We start from the raw sequence: 10413 nt of genomic DNA, 5'->3' as shown, positions 1-10413 counted from the left end.
TATTACTACCCACGTGGATGGGCATTTAAGTGTTTACACTTACCCCTTCACACTAGGTCCAGTAGACCCAGTTGTTTTGTACTTTTGTAAAAGATACGATGTGTATCTTGGGTAAATCCACTCGTCTCTTTGGAGGATCATGATCCTTCTCCGTTATTTTGTGAATAACACAGAGTCTCGTCGGTTCATCCTCAACCACCTGCTCCGTCTATACAATCCCCAAATTTTCAGAGGGGATTAATCAAGCTCATTCGTCGGACCAACAAGGCCCCCTTTTCGAGTGTTGACAAATACGAATGCATCTCGTAAGTGCAGCCTTTTTCTTAAGTGTCAATTTCTCTTCATTTAATTTCTCATCATTCGTATTTGTGGTTGTGCAGTTGTTTCCCCAGTTCCAAATGCGGTCCCCCGGTTCATGGAGTGGATCGAAGGCATCTGCAAGCTAATGTCATACTTCGAGCGCTCATGGCGCAAGCTTTTGAAGGGTCGATGGGAGGCCCGTTCTCATGGTAAGGTTATCCCTTGAATAGCTATTATCGTGCTCTTAACTCACATCATAATGACCTTTCTTCTTTCTTTTATAGGTTTGCCTAAGACCACCAAACTTAGGCCTTTGGAAGGGGATGAGGATGTGTCCTTGTCCATAGATCCCTCCATTATGAGATAGCCTGGGGCTGCTACGGGGGAAAAGAAGAAGGGGAAAAGAAAATCTACGTGTTCCTCGAGTCCCGAGCTGAAGTCAAAAAAGAGGGTACCAGCTCCTGGGTGCCGGATTCCGACCCGCTTCTCCAGATCAAGGACGAGTCGGAGGAAGATGATGTTTTTGTTGCCCACGAATTGACCCCTCCCGCGGAACAGGCGGAAACCGAGGAGAATAGCCATGAGTTCGATCCCCTCTCAGTCTGAGAATCCAAAGTCGAGATGGAGATTGAGACCTCTCAAGAAACTGCTCCTACCTTGAAGGAGGTTGCCTGTGTGATTGACATTGTTGAGATGCCCTTCTACACTGATTGTATGATCGACGAGGCCCAAACGGGCAAAGAGAAATCAAGTGAAGGAGCACAAGGAACAGATTACCCCCTCTGTTCCTTCTTTGATGGCGTGGACATGTCCAATTTGGATGACTTTACCAGGCTAGGTGACTTGGAGGTCCCAAAGAAGGACGTGCCTTTGGAAACTAGGCCGAGCTCGAGCCCAAAACTGGTGAAGCAGTTTCCTACTTCAAGTGTAGACCCTAGTCGCAAAAGAATAGTCATTCTTACAATCCCGAAGGATGCTCGGATTTTATCTGCTCCATTTGGTATAGCCAGTCACCTTCGATGTCTGGTGACCGAAGAGGACCAGGAAAAGATGAATGAGGTGGGAGCATCGAGTCTCTTCAACGAGGCTTAGTAGGAGCTGAATCGGGTAAGGCATTGATACTCCTTTGTGGATTCCACTTAGGTTTCAATACCTCTCACTGTTTTGTTACTTTGAAGGTCTTGGTATTTCACCATGAGAGCTTCCTAAGGTTCTGCTCCGAAATCACCCAGCTCGAGTTTGAGTTTAAGGAGCTAGCTCGAAAGAAAGATATGATCCTCAGTGAGCAATAAGACGGGGTCATCAAGGACCTTCAGGTTGAGCTGGATAGGGATCAGAGGGAAGCTTTGACCCTGAGGTGTGAGTATGATGACCTGGTCGAAAAGATAAAGGTTTTTGAAGTTAAAAATGAGAAACTAGTCGTAGAGTCTAATGACAAAACCTCGTAGGTCCAGCAAAAGATCAATCAGATTGACCAACTCCAAGTTGAGAGGAACGAGATCATGGCCATGGTTTATGGGTAAAAAAGCAAAATGGACCTGCTAGCTTCGTAGAAGGAAACCGCACAGGCAATTTTGGCATCGGTAGAGGTCTAACTTTGGGTGGCGAAGGAGAAAGCTGACAAGCAGTCCCAACTGAATGACAATCTTCGAGCACAACTGAGCTCGGTTGTCGCAGAGCAGGATTCCCTAGGTTGAGAATACAAAGCAATAAAGTCCAAGTTAGACACAACCTTCGTCGATGCCGAAGAGATGGTGGCTCAGTACAAGGCGGATGTTGAGGCTACCGAGACCCGCCTAAAGACAAAGGTTGAATGTATGAGGCGGTTGTCTCGAAGGGAGACCCTAAAAAAGATTCACACCCGAGGCTTCGACCTATCGGCCGAGATTGAGGAAGCAATAAAGCTTGAGGTCGAGGAGAAGAAACTTTTTGAGAGGCTCCGAGGGTTTTTAGGGATCCAAAGGCTCAAACGTTTCTGGCGACGAGTCGAGCCCTGGTGAAGACCAGGCATGAAAGCCTTAGAATTTTTTATTTTTTTTGTCTAGTGTATTTTTTTTATTTTGAGGCCGTTTTTTTTGGGCCTTTGTAAATAAATTCCGAAATATTTAAAATTTCCCTTTCTGGCAATTTTGAGTCTCTACCTTTTTAGCATCTTTTCATAATTTCTATTCTTGTAAATATTTCTAATGCCTTATCATATAATCAAATGTAATTATAATAAGTCATTTGTTTTTCAGAGGTCCGAATAGAGCCTGACTTCGATGCAACTTTATTTGCTCGGGACTTTAAAAATTCGGCATGACCGGAAGTTTTTCCAAGTTACTTAAGTGATTTTAGATGATGCTTTTGCCGAGGATAATCTTTTAGCATGTTTTGAATTTTATAAAGGCCTTATGTTCTGATTACGAGCTTCGGACATCTCCAAGCTAATTTTTATAGTGGTCGTAGCCTTTTGTATTTAGGCACTACTTGATAGGTTTTGTGCCTCTGAGATTTGGTTGCCCGAACCTTTTCGGACAATAGTCACTGAATAGGGGTATCCTGTGGGCTCAATAGTCCCCGAATAGGGGTAGCCTTTGGGCTTGATAGTCCCCGAATAAGGGTAGCCTTTGGGCTCGATAGTCCCCGAATAAGGGTGGCCCATGAGCCCTTAGGATATATGTTTTAAGATGCAAAAGATGTATAATAACAAGGTGGAAACTTTCTTTTATTTCTGTGCGTAAAGTACATGATCAAAAGCGTGTAAAAGCTTGTATCATGGCTAAGGTGGACTATATGGGCACGTTTCATTTGACCGTTTGGCCCTTACAATAAATCCTAACCACCGAGCCTAAGCTATTCAAGTACAAAGTTTCCTTCTTTCCTTGCTAAGAACCTTAACCCGAGGGTGATGGCCCCTAGTATTCAAGGCCGATCTTGAGAGGGCTCGGATGCTGTTGATGTGCCCATTGACTCCGGTTTAAGATCGTCCTTCAAATCTAGGTTAGCACGATTTACTGTTGCCTCGTTAAAAACCTTGCCGAAAAACCCATTTGGGACAAAATTAGTTCAAGGAAAAAAGAGTGCAACACGTGCTTTCAGACCTAATAGTCACATTCTCCCTGGGTCATTGCCTGCAAATGTTAGTCCGATTCATAGTATTATTAAAAAAGTAAATGAGATCATACCTTAGTAGTAGTACCGCTTTAAGTACATCATGTTTCAGTTGTTTGGTAATTATACACTGTTTCCTACTTCGAGTTTGTACGAGCCTTTGCTGGTAATCTCGATGATTCGATATGATCCTTCCCAATTTGGTCCAAGCTTCCCCTCGTTCGGGTTCCGGGTGTGCAATGTTACATTCGTTTACACCAAGTTCCCGATCTTGAAGTGTTAGAGAGTTGGCTCTTTGGTTGTAATATCTTCCTATCCACTATTTCTAGGCGGTCAACCGGGCTAGGGCGGACTCACACCTTTCATCCAATAGTTCCAGGTTCGTGATCATGGCCTCACCATTCGGTTCTTCGGTTGCATATCAAAAACTGATGCTCTGTTCTCCCACTTCGACTGGTATTAATGTTCGACACTGTAAACCAATAAAAACGGGGTGGCCCTAGTACTAGACTTAGAAGTTGAACGGTATGCCCACAAGACTTCGGGCAGAATTTCTTCCATTTTCCTTTGGCATCGGTCAACCTCTTTTTTAGGTTTTGGAGTATGATCTTGTTTGTAAATTCTGCCTGTCCGTTCCCACTAGGGTGATAGGGTGTTGATAGTATCTTTTTAATATTGTGGGGTCTTTGAAAAACTTGTTTATCTTGATGTCGATGAATTGCTTCCCATTATCATACACAATCTCGGTCGATATCCCGAACCGGCATATTGTGTGATCCTAAACGAAGTCAATGACTTCTTTTTGTCGAACTTTATCGAACGCTTAATCTTCGACCTATTTAGAAAAAATAATCAGTCATAAATAGTATGAATTGAGACTTACGAGGTGCCTACAGCAGGGGACCGACGATGTCCATTGCCTATTTCATGAACGGCCATGGGGACAAGACCGAATGGAGTAACTCTCCGGGTTGATGGATCATCGATGCGTGTCTCTGATAGCCATCGCATCTTCGTACAAAGTCCTTTACATCTTTCTCCATTTCGATCAGTAATAGCCAGGTCTGATTAATTTTCGAACCAAAGATTCCACCTTCGAATGGTTTCCACAATTGCCTTCGTGAACTTCTTTCAAGACATATTCAATATCTCTAAGCCCCAAGCATATGGAGAGTGGGCCGTCGAATGTTCTTCTGAACCAAGTCCCTTCGAACAGGCCAAACCTGGCCGCTTTCGTGCGTAAAGCTCTCGATTCATTAGGATCTGAGGGAAACTTCCCAGTCTTCAAATAATCTGTGTATTTGTTCCTCCAATCCCAAGTTAAACTTGTCGAGTTCACTTTGGCATGGCCTTCTTCTACCACCGACTTCATGAGTTGTACGACTGTTCTCGAACTAAATTCATCATTATCAACCGATGACTTTAAGTTAGCGAGAGCATCGGCCTCACTATTTTGATCTCGAGGAACGTGTTATAGGGTCCATTACTTGAATTGATGCAGCGTTACCTGCAATCATGGCCTCGTTGTTAGTCAATTTCATAGTTCTAATAGATTGCCTAACTACGTTACATATAGGTGGCTTTAGCTCGATGCCGAGCCCAGACCCCTTTGCGTTCGAAGCACCGTCCCTAAAGAGGGTCCAAACTCCCAAGGTAATCTCCAAGGTTAACAATAGTTCCCTTTCGACTTTAGGTATTAAGGTCGGCGTAAAGTCGGCTACGAAGTTAGCCAAAATTGGTGATTTGATGCAATTTGGGGATGATACTCGATATCGTACCCACTAATTTCGACTACCCATTTGGCCAACCGGCCCGAGAGCTCGAGTTTGTGCATGATGTTCCTCAGTGGGTTAAAGGTTATGACATATAAGTGGTAACATTAAAAGTATGGTTTTAACTTTATAGAGGCGCGAGCAAAGCGAGCGCCAATTTTTCCAGGTGAGGATACATTGTTTCGGCCTTGCCTAGAGTTCTACTAACATAGTAAAGAGGAAATTGTGTACCTTCCTTTTCCCGAACCAAGACTCCACTTACCACCACTTCGGATACCGCCAAGTAAAGGTACAATTGCTCATCCGCCTTCGGAGTATGGAGCAGGGGTGGACTCAAAAGGTATCGTTTGAGTTTTCCAAAGCTTGTTGGCACTCCAGGGTCTAAGAAAAGTTATTATTCTTCTATAGTGAGAAGAACTGATGGCTTTTGTCTGAGGACCTCGATATGAACCAGCCCAGGGTAGCTATACGCCCGGTTATCCTCTAAATGACCTTGACACTATCCACCACGGTGATGTCTTCTATAGCTTTGATTTTATCAGGATTGATCTCGATCCCTCGGTTGGACACCATGAACCTGAGGAATTTTTTGGATCCAACCCCGAATGTGCATTTTTTGGGGTTCAACTTCATATTGTAGCTATTTAATATGTCGAAGGTTTCCGACAAATGTTCCAAATGGTCCTCTACTAGTAGGGACTTTACTAACATGTCATCAATATAAACCTCAAATTGATTTTCCTATCTATTCTTCGAACATCCGGTTTACTAGGCGTTGATAAGTGGCTCCGACATTTTTTAACCCGAAAGGCATAACATTATAACAATAGGTGCCAAATTTAGTGATAAAAGAAGTCTTTTATTGATCGCTCGGATCCATCCGAATTTGGTTGTACCCAGAATAGGCATCGAGAAAGCTGAGTGTCTCGTGCCTGGCTGTCGCACCGATCATGCGATCGATGTTAGGTAAATAAAAAGAGTCCTTAGAGCATGCCTTGTTCAAGTCTTTGTAACCTACACACATTCTAATTTATTTCCTTTTTAGGCACTACCACTACGTTAGCTAACTAGTCCGGGTATTTAATTTCCCGATTGGAACCTATTTTAAGGAGTTTAGATACCTCGTCTATGATGAATGCATGCTTGACTTCAGACTGAGGCCTTCTCTTCTGTTTAATCGGGTGGGACTTCGGATCCAAACTCAGCTTATAAGTAACCATCTCCAGCGAGATCCCTGTCATATCAAGATGGGACCAGTCGAAACAAGATATGTTAGCTTTAATGAAACTAATGAGCTCTTCCCTGAGCTCGGGGGTTAACCCCGTGCCTAGGTATACCTTTCAATCCAGTGGGTGTTCGGTTAATACAACTTGCTCTGGCTCCTAGACCGTCGATTTGGTGGCATCGGTATCATCAGGAGCGATGAATGATCTTGGAATTCCGTAATCATCTTTCTCATCAACCCTTCGTCCCTCCGATCTGATCGGACCGGCATCTGTGATTGCTATTTAACTTCAGTCTTTCTGGTTGGCTCCGCGCTTTTTAATGTCATAACGGCGGGTACCGAGAGTACTTCATCGACTGCGAACATCTCTTTTGCATCTGGATGCTCTCCGTACACCATCTTGATTCCTCCCGGTGTAGGGAACTTCAATGCTTAATGCAAGGTTGAAGGCACCACCCTCATGTTGTGAACCCATGGTCTTCCGAATAGAGTGTTATATCTCATATCCCCTTCAATCACATAGAACTTTATTTCCTGGATGGTCCCGATAGTGTTCACCGATAGGGTTATCTCCCCTTTAGTGGTTTTGCATGCCATGTTAAATTCGTTCAATAACTCGGACTGCTGGCACTATTTGGTCTTGTAAACCCAACTGCTCCACGACCTTCGATCTAATGATGTTGGCTGAGCAACCTAGATCAATCAACACACGCTTAACTCGAGATTTATTTATAAGTATAGCTATCACCAGCACATCATTATGCGGTTGTACGATGCCTTTGACATCTCATCATTGAACGAATTAGTTCCCTTCAGGATATAATCCCGGGTTCGGTTTTCCCTTGTGATGGACACTTTAATGCGCTTTATCATTGGTCATTGGGGGACATCGACCCCTTCAATGATTATGTTGATGACATGTTGAGTTTCTTCTTGTTCGGTTTGTTTGTTGGAGTCCCTGTTTTGGAAGTGATTATTGGCTCGATCGCTTAGAAATTCCTAGAGATGCCCGTTATTGAATAATCGGGCCAGTTCTTCTATTAATTGTCGGCAGTCCTCGGTCCTGTGGCCATGAGTGCCATGGTACTTACACATCAAGTTAGGGTCTCTCTAGGTAGGGTCGTGTTGTAATGGTCGAGGATACTTGGCATTCTTGATGTGCCCAATGGCAGATACGATGTTGGTAGCATCGACACTGAAGTTATACTCCGATAACCTTGGTGCCTCCCTGGCCCCGAGTGGCTTATCAAAATCGTTTTTGCTCATCTGTCCCCGATTACTGTGACCTCGATCGCTCCTCTTCTCGTTCCTCGTAAGGTGACACCTAGATCTGTTACCCATTCGATCTCCATTATACTGTTGGTACCAATCTCTACTTAGTCTCGACTCATGATCGACGACTTTCCTAGACCTTTCACTGGTTCCAATGGGATAAACAGACCCAGAAAGTGTCTCGAGCTGATCGTCTTTGACTCTGAATTTTGATTGGTACCTGTTGTGGACGTCGGCCTAAGCTACTGCCGGGTACTCTACCAAATTTTGTTTTAACTACTGCGACGCCAAGGAGCTTCGGGAGTTAATTCCTTGAGTGAACGCCTGAAGGACCAATCATCCGCAACCGGAGGCAAGTCCATCTGTTCCATTTGAAACCTCGATACGAACTCCCTGAGCATTTCGTTGCCTCTTTGTTTTACCTTGAAAAGATCCAATTTTCTGGTCTCGACCTTGATGGCCCCGACATGCGCTTTCACAAAAGCCTTTGCAAGCATAGCAAACGAATCAATAGAATTTGGGGGTAAGTTGTGATACCATATCATTGCTCTTTTTGACAGGGTTTCCCCGAACTTCTTCAGCAAAACCGACTCGATTGTTTCATCTTCCAAGTTGTTCCCTTTGATGGCACACATGTAGGAGTTAACTTGCTCATTTGGATATGTGGTTCCGTTATACTTTGGAATATTGAGCATAAGAAACTCTTCGGTATTGGCTTCGGTACCGCGCTCGGAGGAAAAGGTTTTTGGACAAATTTCTTGAAGTCCATGCCTTTCAATATCGGAGGCTCTCCTGGGATTTGATCGACCCTGGAGTTATAGGTCTCCACTTTTTTGTCAGCGACCTCAATCTTCTTCTCCCCTGATTCCACCCGCTTTGTCAGTTCCTCAAGCATTTTTATTATCTCAGGGTTGGTCCCAAGCTCAGCTTTACCCGCCTTTCTATGACATGCTCATTACTTCGGGTATTTTCTGGGGATGGTTTGGGCTCAACTCTACTTGGGGCACGGCTTTGATTTTGCAGTTGTGCTATCGCCGCCTGCTGTACCTGTAACATTTCAAAGATCACCTGGAGATTAATCATGTCTCCTTCTCCTTCAGGCATACCTCAAGCCGTCGGTCGGGCTCTTCAATGAATGGTGTTATCAGGGTCGGTCGGCAGTTTGGCATCGATGGCCACATGCTAGTTGGCATCAACTGGGACTCCGTTGGGATCAACATGGGGCGCCTCGTTGCTAGGCCCCATATTGTTATTTTCGCCATGATGGCCAGTCTCAGCATCAATGTTCAAGTGAGTAAACTAAAAGTTTGACATTTTTATGTTGACCTGAAATTAAAATCTTAAAGAACAAGCGTAAAATAGAGTGTGTTAAAGAAATCTGTATCAAACCACCACTATTATCCTTAGCCCCACGGTGGGCGCTAAACTGTTTACCCTTAAAAACGGATAATAAGTGAATTTATACGCGATTTTAAGGATATTAGATTAGTTCAATACAAATGATCAATAACGTTAGATAAGCGAATTAAAGACAATTGAATAACCAAACCAGTCGTGATGTTAAGTCCGAGTTCGAATCTGAGCTTAGTGATTGTTCTGCCCTCGATTCGGAGCCAAATATTTATGAAAAACTATGAGCAAAAATAAGAACTTTGAATAACTTAGAAGCAGAGAAAACAAGTTTATATTGCCTTGATATCTATTTTACAGTGTCTCTTGAATAAAAATTACCCCTTTATATAGTAGGAGAGTTTCATCCCTAGTACAATTATAAGAAAGGTAAAAATCTTCTTTTTCATTAATCACTGATCTACTACCGATACGGGCCGAGATATACGCCGTGATATCCGGTTGGGCACGGATATCACGGCCCTTTGTTAGTCGTGTGCAGATGTTTGGTAATGCTTTCCAAGGTCTTGGAGCTCGAACCGGATCCGATGGGCGTGGTCTCGATGACTCTGTTGGTAGCGTTTTGCTCGGGCCTTAGTACGAGAGGTTCCTAGCTTCGATTCTGATTTTTTGTAGTTATGTCCTTGTTTTGTTTGCCCCACCAAAAAATCGGGGTGCTCATTAACCCCGATTTTACCTGTATACAACTATTTAAAGGCAAAGTGCCCTTATAGACTAATTAATTCATGTATAAAAATCTCTTTATTACTAATCATCGCATAATATACATTCACTAGTAATCAGCCTAATAATTCATTCATTATTAATTATCACATAAACTATTCTTACATTATTAATGTGTGGATAACTTACTTCTACACCGAATAATTTCTTAGGTTCTTACTACTGAATCAAATGCACTATTTAAATTATGACTAAAATTATGGGCTCATAATTTAATATTTGTTAAATCATTAAAAATTCTTCATATACATATTTATATTTGGTGTCAAAAATATTAGATCCATATGATTCCTCCGCCATTAATGTATATGGTGGTTGATGGATCATATGGAATGTGACACCACATATATATATAATAGTTTTAGACGGGTGTGGAATATGGTGATAATATCCCAATATTCTCATCGAATCAGAATTGTCAATAACATGGGGTTGCCTAGTTTGAAAAGAGAAATTCTTGTCCAAAGTGTGTTTTGTGATAGCTTTTCTTGGAAAATAATAGGTCATTGAGGTTCATAATTCAAAAAAGCTCTACTTTCTTTTAAAAGTGACTTTACAGTAAGAAAGAATCTAGTATTTGGAACCACTATTTGGCCCAAACGAATAATAAGCCGAAGT

This window comes from Nicotiana sylvestris, chromosome 5 (assembly GCF_000393655.2).
Source record: "Nicotiana sylvestris chromosome 5, ASM39365v2, whole genome shotgun sequence".
NCBI classification, from domain to species: Eukaryota; Viridiplantae; Streptophyta; class Magnoliopsida; order Solanales; family Solanaceae; genus Nicotiana; species Nicotiana sylvestris.
This window is presented reverse-complemented; position numbering follows the sequence as displayed.